Source organism: Oncorhynchus gorbuscha, linkage group LGY, assembly GCF_021184085.1.
Source record: "Oncorhynchus gorbuscha isolate QuinsamMale2020 ecotype Even-year linkage group LGY, OgorEven_v1.0, whole genome shotgun sequence".
Taxonomy (NCBI): Eukaryota; Metazoa; Chordata; class Actinopteri; order Salmoniformes; family Salmonidae; genus Oncorhynchus; species Oncorhynchus gorbuscha.
This window is the reverse complement of record NC_060199.1, coordinates 1818543-1828988: the sequence shown is the minus strand read 5'-3', so window position 1 is coordinate 1828988 and position 10446 is coordinate 1818543.

The window sequence follows — 10446 nt, the reverse complement described above, 5'->3', positions numbered from 1 at the left end:
AGATGTACTGTAGCTACAAACAAAACTAAGGTAAATGGTTCCAGTCTGTCGTGAAGCATTCATCCATGTACACGGATAAGAGTCTAGCCACAGTTTCAGATATGATATGTTTCTAATTTAGTCAAAAGTCATTTTCATTGCAAGTTAATGCGTACTGTTAGCTAGCTAGCGAGCGTCAGCTTACTGGCTTGCTGACTAACTTTACGTAAATGATCTATGTATAAATATTAATCGAATCATAATCCATTTGCATTGCTAGTTATAGCCTAATGTTACCTAGATAACATTGCACCTAGTTTTGTTAGCTTTAGCTACCTGCAGCTTCATACTACAGCTATATCAATGTTTGTATTGGTATTAGTATGAGTTGGGATTATCCCGGTTCATTGTTTAGATAGCTAGCTAGCTGTCTCAACAAAATACTCCACTTCACCAGATGATTACATGACCCATCAAGTTAACCAGGTGTGGCTTGGGGTGATTACGGCCATCTATTGTATTTCATGAAGATGTGTACATGTCTAGACAATAGTGACCCATCCACTTAGCTACATGTGGCTGGGGGGTGGTTATAGAATTTCTTTCACATGACCAGTCAATTTATACAAGTGTATCTGGGAAAACATTTGCTACTATGCAAGTAACCATTTCACTGTACCGTTTACACCTTCTGTGTTCTGTGCATGTGACAAATAAACATAGATTTGATATAGTGTGTTTACCAGAAACGGTAACGTGAAGATCAACATGACCTGTACCAAAATCAGATTAGGATATAGTCCAAGGACTAGATGAAGTGTATTTTTCCCTGGAGTTTTTTCCTTATTGTAGGCTACTACTTTTCCCACATTTTAAGCAGAATTACTTGCCCATTGTTCCTCAACTGCAGTGTATGATAGACCATTTTCTAGCTCTGAGTCTCGACTTTTGTCCAATGTAAGAAACAGCATTTCAAAATGTTCTTCATAGTACCGAATCCAGCTGTTGGGGGTCACATATTGTGTATTGTTGGATAACATACTAATGTGTTACAGTAGGTAGGGAAATCAAATATATTTTATGTTTGCTAACTAAGACAGCTAGGTAGGTTGCTAGTTACTGGTAGCCATGTCTATGACAAAAATAGAAGAGATTTTACAATCAGAGATCTATTGTATCTCAATTGTAAACCTTTTCACTTTTTAGTCGTGTATATGGTTACTATTCAAATGAGCTATTCCAAACACATGTAAATAACAATGATTGGCTATCCAGCAAGGTAGCTAGTTACATTTACTAGCTAACAGTGAGGAGAAACAATAATTTAACACTTTAACCGTTGTAAATCTCTAAAACTGATTAGCTGGTTTTATTATAAAAAATATGTTAGACATGGCTGTACAGTAGCTAGATACGGTCTGCTTACCTATCTATGTACATCTGTGTAAAGGTTGAAGGTTATGACATATTTCTTTCTATTAGGATAGATATTGTTTGAAATATAATCTCTATACCTATGTATGCATGTTCAACTAGTCTACCCTAATGTTGTTCTGCTGGGAAAGTTCAGCTCTTGTTCAAACTGTGCAATGCAGGATGACTTATTATGTTTTTTTTGTCTGACAGACAATACCATGTGGCACCTGGACTTCTTCCTGGAGTGGATTCTTGTTGAGAAACATAATTCCTTTGCCTGTGTGTGTCATTGTAGCAGAACTGTATCCCGTAAACTGTATCCCTCTCGCTGGATTGGATATTATGATGGATTTCAAGTTGAAGATTATTCAAGAGCAGCTGAATGGCAGTTTAACATGATAACACTCCTCCCACAGTGACAAGTGTTCCCTGAACTTAGTGTATGTTTCTTTGGAATGGAGAGACACACCTGTCTCGATCAATGAGAGAAGACTTGAAATAGATAAGATGGTTGCGTACACTGTTGGATTACTTCATGGAGTAAAACATGTTTTATGCTGATAACGGAGGGTTTTCTAAATTTAAACGAACCCCATGCAACTGGACACAGATATTTTGAGGACAAAGACAGCATTGCCAAGGTTGGTCAAAAAAATTTGCTGTGCTGCACCAAACAGTACCTATCCTGTACCTCCCAGTAATGGATATCAAAGAAGCTTTAACTTCCTGACTGATGCCTTGAGATGTTGCTTCAATATATCCAACATTTTCCTCCCTCATGATGCCATCTATTTTGTGAAGTGCACCAGTCCCTCCTGCAGTAAAGCACCCCCACAACATGATGCTACCACCCCCGTGCTTCATGGTTGGGATGGTGTTCTTCAGCTTACAAGCCTCCCCCTTTTTCCTCCAAACATCACGATGGTCAGTTCTATTTTTGTTTCATCAGACGAGAGGACATTTCTACAAAAAGTACAATCTTTGTCCCCATGTTTCTTCCAGCATCTTCACAAGGTCCTTTGCTGTTGTTCTGGGATTGATTTGCACTCTTCGCACCAAAGTACGTTCATCTCTAGGAGACAGAACGCATCTCCTTCCCGAGGGTATGATTGCTGCGTGGTCCCATGGTGTTTATACTTGCATACTATTGTTTGTACAGATGAACGTGGTTCCTTAAGGCTTTTGGAAATTGTCATTTGGAAATTGCTCCCAAGGATGATCCAGACTTGTGGAGGTCTACAATTTGTTTTCTGAGGTCTTGGCTGATTTCTTTTGATTTTCCCATGATGTCAAGCAAAGAGGCACTGAGTTTGAAGGTAGTACTTGAAATACATCCACAGGTTCACCTCCAATTGACTCAAATGATGTCCTCTATTCATTTGAATGGGTTGACAGTTGAAGAAGACAGGCTAAGAATTTGAAAAGTTTGAAAGCCAATTGTCCATTATTCTAGAACACTGCTGTGCATATGTGTACACGTTTTAGACTATGATAGAAGCTTAAGGCCAGAGAGGTCCTATCCCAATTTGTTTTATGACTGCTCTGACTCAGGCATTAGGCCTACTGGACAGAAACCTTTCAGTAGCCTAGCCCTAGCCGACATGCATGCCACAGTTACAGTTAATACATTCACATTTTAGTCATTTGCAAACGGTCTTATCCAAAAGCAACGTTTTTCTTATGGGATGTTTATTTGAGGTACTTATAGCAATGAATAGGCTATAATGTCACATTTTGTATGTTATTAAATCTATGTTATTCATTTACCGGTGAAAAGAAACTGAGTTTGTTGTTTCACATGCCTACAGAGAACTGCTTCAATAGAAGTGAGTGAGATAGTGATGAAGAAAAATTAATTGGGAGGCCAACAGTGAGGTTGCTGTTCTCTCTCTTGTGAGTGGTGTTATGCACAGTGTGGCTCACTCAACATCAGGAACAACATCTGGAAAGAGACAATTACCTGCGTGTCGTAAACTCTAGTTTCACTCAACAACTTTAAGCACAACGTGGTGTTCAGCTGGAATGAATAGCAGTTCCGATGTGTGTCGTGCGTTTATACGCCAACACCAGTAGAAATCCAGTTTTTAGAGCTGAAAGACGATGGCCAGAGCGTAACCATGATGATATACAGTGGGGAGAACAAGTATTTGTTTCACAATGATTTAAGTCAATATATTCTTGTTTTAGTATAATATACAAAAACTTAGCAGACAGTAACATTGAACAGGTCATCAGAATCATAAAACCCCCTGAACTTTTTCAGGGGTATGTAAGCTCCCAGAATCACTGTTACTACAGAACTGTCATCACTACATTCCTCACAGCTAGTATATTTTAGCAGTTACATATACTTAAGTATATTTTAGCAGTTACATATACTTAAGTATATTTAAAACCAAATACTTTTAGACTTTTATTCAACTAGTATTTTACTGGGTGACTTTTACTTGAGTCATTTTGGTGTATTTACCTTTTAAGTATGAAAATTGGTTACTTTTTCCACCACTGCCTACACTCACTTGGTTACGGGTGAGTACCCTTTATTTTCTTATTCTCGTGTTTAAATTATTTTCCCTCAATTGAACCTTTGTTTTATTGTGACAATAAAAATAATTGTATTTCATTCCATAGCTTAATCCAAACATTTGTGCAGACCAATTACCAGTTCATAAACTAACTCAGGTTTAGCTCTATGAAGAGTCAATCATTTGTATTGGGCGACACCTTGTGGAATTATCTCACAAGTGCTCCTCCTAATACAGTAATCCAATCAAATACTGGGCCAGCTCAATCACATAATCGAACTAACACTTCAAATAATAACAGTTCATTATCATTTTCATTCATCCAAACAGAAGTTCAATGGAGAATCAAACTACATTTGACATATTTCTTCTTTCCAAAGCATATAAATAATTACACAAATGTTTAAGCATATAGAAACAATAACTCATCGCACATGCATGTTTGTAGCCTCTTATCATCTTCTTATCATTATATGGTTGGTCTACTTCCCACGCTACTCCATGCATTTGATGTTGCTTTATCGTTCCCACTGGCTCTGGGCTTCTGCACCTATCTCATCACTCAAATTTACAGGTAACTGTCAAAACACAGGAAACACAGAGTAAATGAGGGATACAAGGTATATTGCATGCAGGTACTTCCACACAGGTGTGGTTCCTGAGTTAATTAAGCAATTAACATCCCATCATGCTTAGGGTCATGTTTAAAAAGCCCAGTTGCCCATTATTTTGGCTGCTATGGTTAAAAGAAGAGATCTCGGTGACTTTGAAAGAGGGGTCTGAAAGGAGCATAGGGGTTAAAGGGTGTGTGTCTCAGTCACCAGATCTCAACCCAATAGAACGGCATCTGAGACTGTGTTTTGCTTGCCTCATACAAGCCATCCTGATCTCGGCGGGTTTACTATCTGTTTCGCTACGTGGATATAATCAAACCGTTTGAGACCCTCCCTTCCGTCCACCATATGGAAAGACCAATCAGCATCCTCTGATATTCTGTGGGGGTGGTTAAATTGTTGATGACAACGAAAATCTAAATTCATAACAACAATGACTGGAGGTTGCTGTTAACCGATTCAGTAGCGGTATCCTGTCAGAATTGAAGGGCATAACTTAATTGAAGGCTTTTCTTGGGGGAGAAGATGTTTTTCGTTCTTCTCCCGAATGGGTTTGCCAAGCACTTGATTTACGAGCTAGTTCCACTGGTAGTCAAGAAAATGGGACGGATCAAGAACCCAATTGTCATTGCTGTGTCAACGTGGGTCGCTTTAATGGAGGTCCATATCACATACAAATGGTCAGTATAACTACATAATTTGATATCAAACTAGTCCACGCTATGTTGAACATGAATTGGACTCCTAGCTAGCAGCATGTATCTGACCTCAAAGACAATATGCCTTGCTCTAACTTGACATTACAATGTTACGGACAGTATGATGACTTCTGTTTGCAAGTCCATAACTACCGTTATACTTTCTAATCTAGATTTTAATATTGCATAATTTTCTTTCAACCAGGGGAGAGGTCGCAAAAGGGGAACCAGCCATCAGAGAGAGCTTTGCAGAGTTGGGAAAACTCTGAGGCATAGCCAAAGACAATATGCCTTGCTCTAACTTGACATTACAATGTTACGGACAGTATGATGACTTCTGTTTGCAAGTCCATAACTACCGTTATACTTTCTAATCTAGATTTTAATATTGCAGAGTGAGTAAACATTGTCACTGAGTAAATCCAGAGAGAACCTAATAAGACCAGCAGGGGGAAACGAATAGAAGAGAAAGCACAGGGACAAGACATGACAATCTATGACAAAACATGACAGTACCCCCCCACTCACCGAGCGCCTCCTGGCGCACTCGAGGAGGAACCCTGGCGGCAACGGAGGAAATCATTGATCAACGAACGGTCCAGCATGTCCCGAGAAAGAACCCAACTCCTCTCCTCAGGACCGAAACGGGAAACAATGAAGAGGGAATCTAGTGCAATTACTATTATAAAAATGCGACACGGGTAGAGAACTGTAAGAGTTAGAGCAATCAGGACCAAACAGGCCAGGAGAGTAACAACTAGGGACAGACTGAGACACAGCAAGGCTAAGACCAGGAACAGGAGAGAGGCGGTGGCTGTGGACAGACTGAGACACAGCAAGTGCAGGAACAGGACCAGGAGAGATGCGGTGGCTGGGCACAGACTGAGACACAGCAAGGGCAGGAGAGATGCGGTGGCTGGGGACAGACTGAGACCCAGCAAGGCCAGGAGCAGAAGCAGGAAGAGAGTTACCGGACTTAGTCTGCGCGCAGTCCGAACAAGCAGCCACGAAATGGCGCGTGTCACGCTCCTGAGTAGGCCACCAAAAACGCTGGCGAATAGAAGCAAGCGTGCCCCGAACGCCGGGATGGCCAGCTAACTGGGCAGAGTGAGCCCACTGAAGAACGGCCAGACGAGTAGAAACGGAAACGAAAAGAAGGTTCCTAGGACAAGCGCGCGGTGACGGAGTGTGATTGAGTGCTTGCTTTACCTGTCTCTCAATTCCCCAGACATTCAACCCGACAACACGCCCCTCAGGGAGAATTCCCTCGGGGTCGATAGAGGCTACAGAAGAACTGAAGAGACGGGATAAAGCATCAGGCTTGGTGTTCTTAGTGCCCGGACGATAAGAAATAACGAACTCGAAATGAGCGAAATACAGCGCCCAACGAGCCTGACGCGCATTAAGTCGTTTGGCAGAACGGATGTACTCAAGGTTCTTATGGTCAGTCCAAAGGACAAAAGGAACGGTCGCCCCCTCCAACCACTGTCGCCATTCGCCTAGGGCTAAACGGATGGCGAGCAGTTCGCGGTTAGACACATCATAGTTACGTTCCGACGGCGACAGGCGATGAGAAAAATACGCGCAAGGGTGGACCTTATCGTCAGTATGGGAGCGCTGGGACAGAATGGCTCCCACGCCCACCTCTGACGCGTCTACCTCGACAATGAACTGTTTAGTGACGTCAGGTGTAACAAGGATAGGAGCGGATGTTAAACGCTTCTTGAGGAGATCAGTACAACAATCATACGACCGGTGAGAGGAAGGGAGGTGGCTCTGGACCGACTGAAGACCGTGCGCAGATCATGATATTCCTCCGGCAATCCTGTCAAATCACCAGGCTCCTCCTGTGAAGAGGGGGCAGAAGAAACTGGAGGAAAAGCAGACATTAAACATTTCACATGACAAGAAACGTTCCAGGAAAGGATAGAATTACTAGACCAATCAAAAGAAGGATTATGACACACTAGCCAGGGATGACCCAAAACAACAGGTGTAAAAGGTGAACGAAAAATCAAAAAAGAAATGGTCTCACTATGGTTACCAGATACTGTGAGGGTTAAAGGTAGTGTTTCACATAATATACTGGGGAGAGGACTACCATCCAAGGCGAACATGGCCGTGGGCTCCCCTAACTGTCTGAGAGGAATGTCATGTTCCCGAGCCCAGGCTTCGTCCATAAAACAGCCCTCCGCCCCAGAGTCTATTAATGCACTGCAGGAAGCTGCCGAACCGGTCCAGCGTAGATGGACCGGCAAGGTAGTACAGGAACTTGACGGAGAGGACAGAGTAGTAGCGCTTATCAGTAGCCCTCTGCTTACTGATGAGCTCTGGCCTTTAACTGGACATGAAATGACAAAATGACCAGCGGAACCGCAATAGAGTCAGAGGCGGTTGGTGATTCTCCGTTCCCTCTCCTTAGTCGAGATGCGAATACCCCCCAGCTGCATGGGCTCAACACCTGAGTCAGTGGGGAAAGATGGTAGTGTCGGGGAGAGGGGGGACACAGTTAACGCGAGCTCTCTTCCATGAGCTCGGTGACGAAGATCTACCCGTCGTTCTATGCGAATAGCGAGTTCAATCAAAGAATCCACGCTGGATGGAACCTCCCGGGAGAGAATCTCATCCTTAACCTTAGCGTGGAGTCCCTCCAGAAAACGAGCGAGCAACGCCTGCTCGTTCCAGTTACTGGAGGCAGCAAGAGTGCGAAACTCTATACAGTAATCCGTTATGGATCGATTACCTTGACATAGGGAAGACAGGGACCAGGAAGCTTCTTTCCCAAAAACAGAACGATCAAAAACCCATATCATCTCCTCCTTAAAGTTCTGATACTGGTTAGTACACTCAGCCCTTGCCTCCCAGATAGCCGTGCCCCACTCCCGAGCCCGTCCAGTGAGGAGAGATATGACGTAGGCGATACGAGCAATACCCCTGGAGTACGTGTGGGGCTGGAGAGAGAACACTATATCACACTGGGTAAGGAACGAGCGACATTCAGTGGGCTCCCCAGAGTAGCACGGTGGGTTATTAATTCTGGGCTCTGGAGACCCGGAAGCCCAGGAGGTAACCGGTGGATCGAGGCGGAGATTGTGAATCTCCTCCGAGAGGCCGGAGACTTGAGCGGCCAGGGTCTCAACGGCATGTCGAGCAGCAGACAATTCCTGTTTGTGTCTGCCTAGCATCGCTCCCTGGAACTCGACAGCAGAGTAGAGAGAATCCGTAGTCGCTGGGTCCATTCTTGGTCGGATCCTTCTGTTGTGCAGGTGAGTGAGGACCCAAAAGCGACTTAACAGAAACAGAGTTTATTCAAGTCCACAACAGAAAACGACAAATCCTGAATCCATAACAGAAATCCTCTAGTCTGTAGAGGGGAAGGACAGGAGAAGCGGCCACAGACTGCCGGTCGCTTCGGGTAGGCGCAGGCCGTAGCTGACAGAGACACCTGCTCACACGCAGCATCTGATGAAGGCAAAAAACACGACAGGACGGAACAAGAACACAGTACAGCAAACATCAAACAAGGATCCGACAAGGACAGAAGCGGAAACAGAGGGAGAAATAGGGACTCTAATCAGAGGGCAAAATAGGGGACAGGTGTGAAAGAGTAAACGAGGTAGTTAGGAGAATGAGGAACAGCTGGGAGCAGGAACGGAACGAGAGAGAGAGAGAGAGAGAGAGAGAGAGAGAGAGAGAGAGAGAGAGAGAGAGAGAGAGAGAGAGAGAGAGAGAGAGAGAGAGAGAGAGAGAGAGAGAGAGAGAGAGAGAGAGAGAGAGAGAGAGAGAGAGAGAGAGAGAGAGAGAGAGAGAGAGAGAGAGAGAGCCTAATAAGACCAGCAGGGGGAAACGAATAGAAGAGAAAGCACAGGGACAAGACATGACAATCTATGACAAAACATGACAGATCCAATGTTGACCTAAACTGCATTTATAACAGCAAACTTAACATGTATAAATACATTTGTATGAAAATAACAAAATTCAACAACTGAGACATAAACTGAAAAAAGTTCCACAGACATGTGAGTAACAGAAATTGAATAATGTGTCCCTGAACAAAGAGGGTTCAAAATAAAAAGTAACAGTCAGTATGTAGTGTGGCCACCAGCTGCATTAAGTTCTGCAGTGCATCGCCTCCTCATGGACTGCACCAGATTTACCAGTGCTTGCTGTGAGATGTTACCCCACTCTTCCACCAAGGCACCTGTAAGTTCCTGGACATTTCTGGGGGGGAATGGCTCTTGCCCTCACCCTCCGATTCAACAGGTTCCAGACGTGCTCAATGGGTTTGAGATCCGGGCTCTTCGCTGTCCATGGCAGAACACTGACATTCCTGTCTTGCAGGAAATCATGCATAGAACGAGCCGTATTGCTGGTGGCATTGTTATGCTGGAGGGTCATTTCACGATGAGCCTGCAGGAAGGGTACCACATGAGGGAGGATGTCATCCCTGTAACACACATCATTGAGATTGCCTGCAATGACAACAAACGCAGTCCAATGATGCTGTGACACACCGCCCCAGACCATGATGGACCCTCCACCTCCAAATCGATTCCGCTCCAGAGTACAGGCCTCTGTGTAACGCTCATTCCTTCAACGATAAACGCAAATCCGACCATCACCCCTGGTGAGACAAAACTACGACTCGTCAATGAAAAGCACTTTTTGCCAGTCCTCTCTGGTCCAGCGATGGTGGGTTTGTGTCCAATGGCGACATTGTTGCCTGTGATGTCTGGTGATGACCTGCCTTACAACAGGCCTTCAAGCCCTCAGTCCAGCCTCAGCCTATTGAGGACAGTCTGAGCACTGATGGAGGGATTGTGCGTTCTTGGTGTAACTTGGGCAGTTGTTGTTGCCATCCTGTACCTGTCCCGCAGGTGTGATGTTCGGATGTACCGATTCTATGCAGGTGTTGTTACACGTGGTCTGCCACTGCGAAGACAATCAGCTGTCCGTCCTGTCTCCCTGTTGCGCTGTCTTAGGTGTCTCACCGTACGGACATTTCAATTTATTGCCCTGGCCACATCTGCAGTCCTCATGCCTCCTTGCATCATGCCCAAGGCACGTTCACGCAGATGAGCAGGGACCTGGGAATCTTTCTTTTGGTGTTTTTCAGTCAGTAGAAAGACCTCTTTAGTGTCCTATGTTTTCATAACTGTGACCTTAATTGCCTACCGTCTGTAAGATGTTAGTGTCTTAATGACTGTTCCA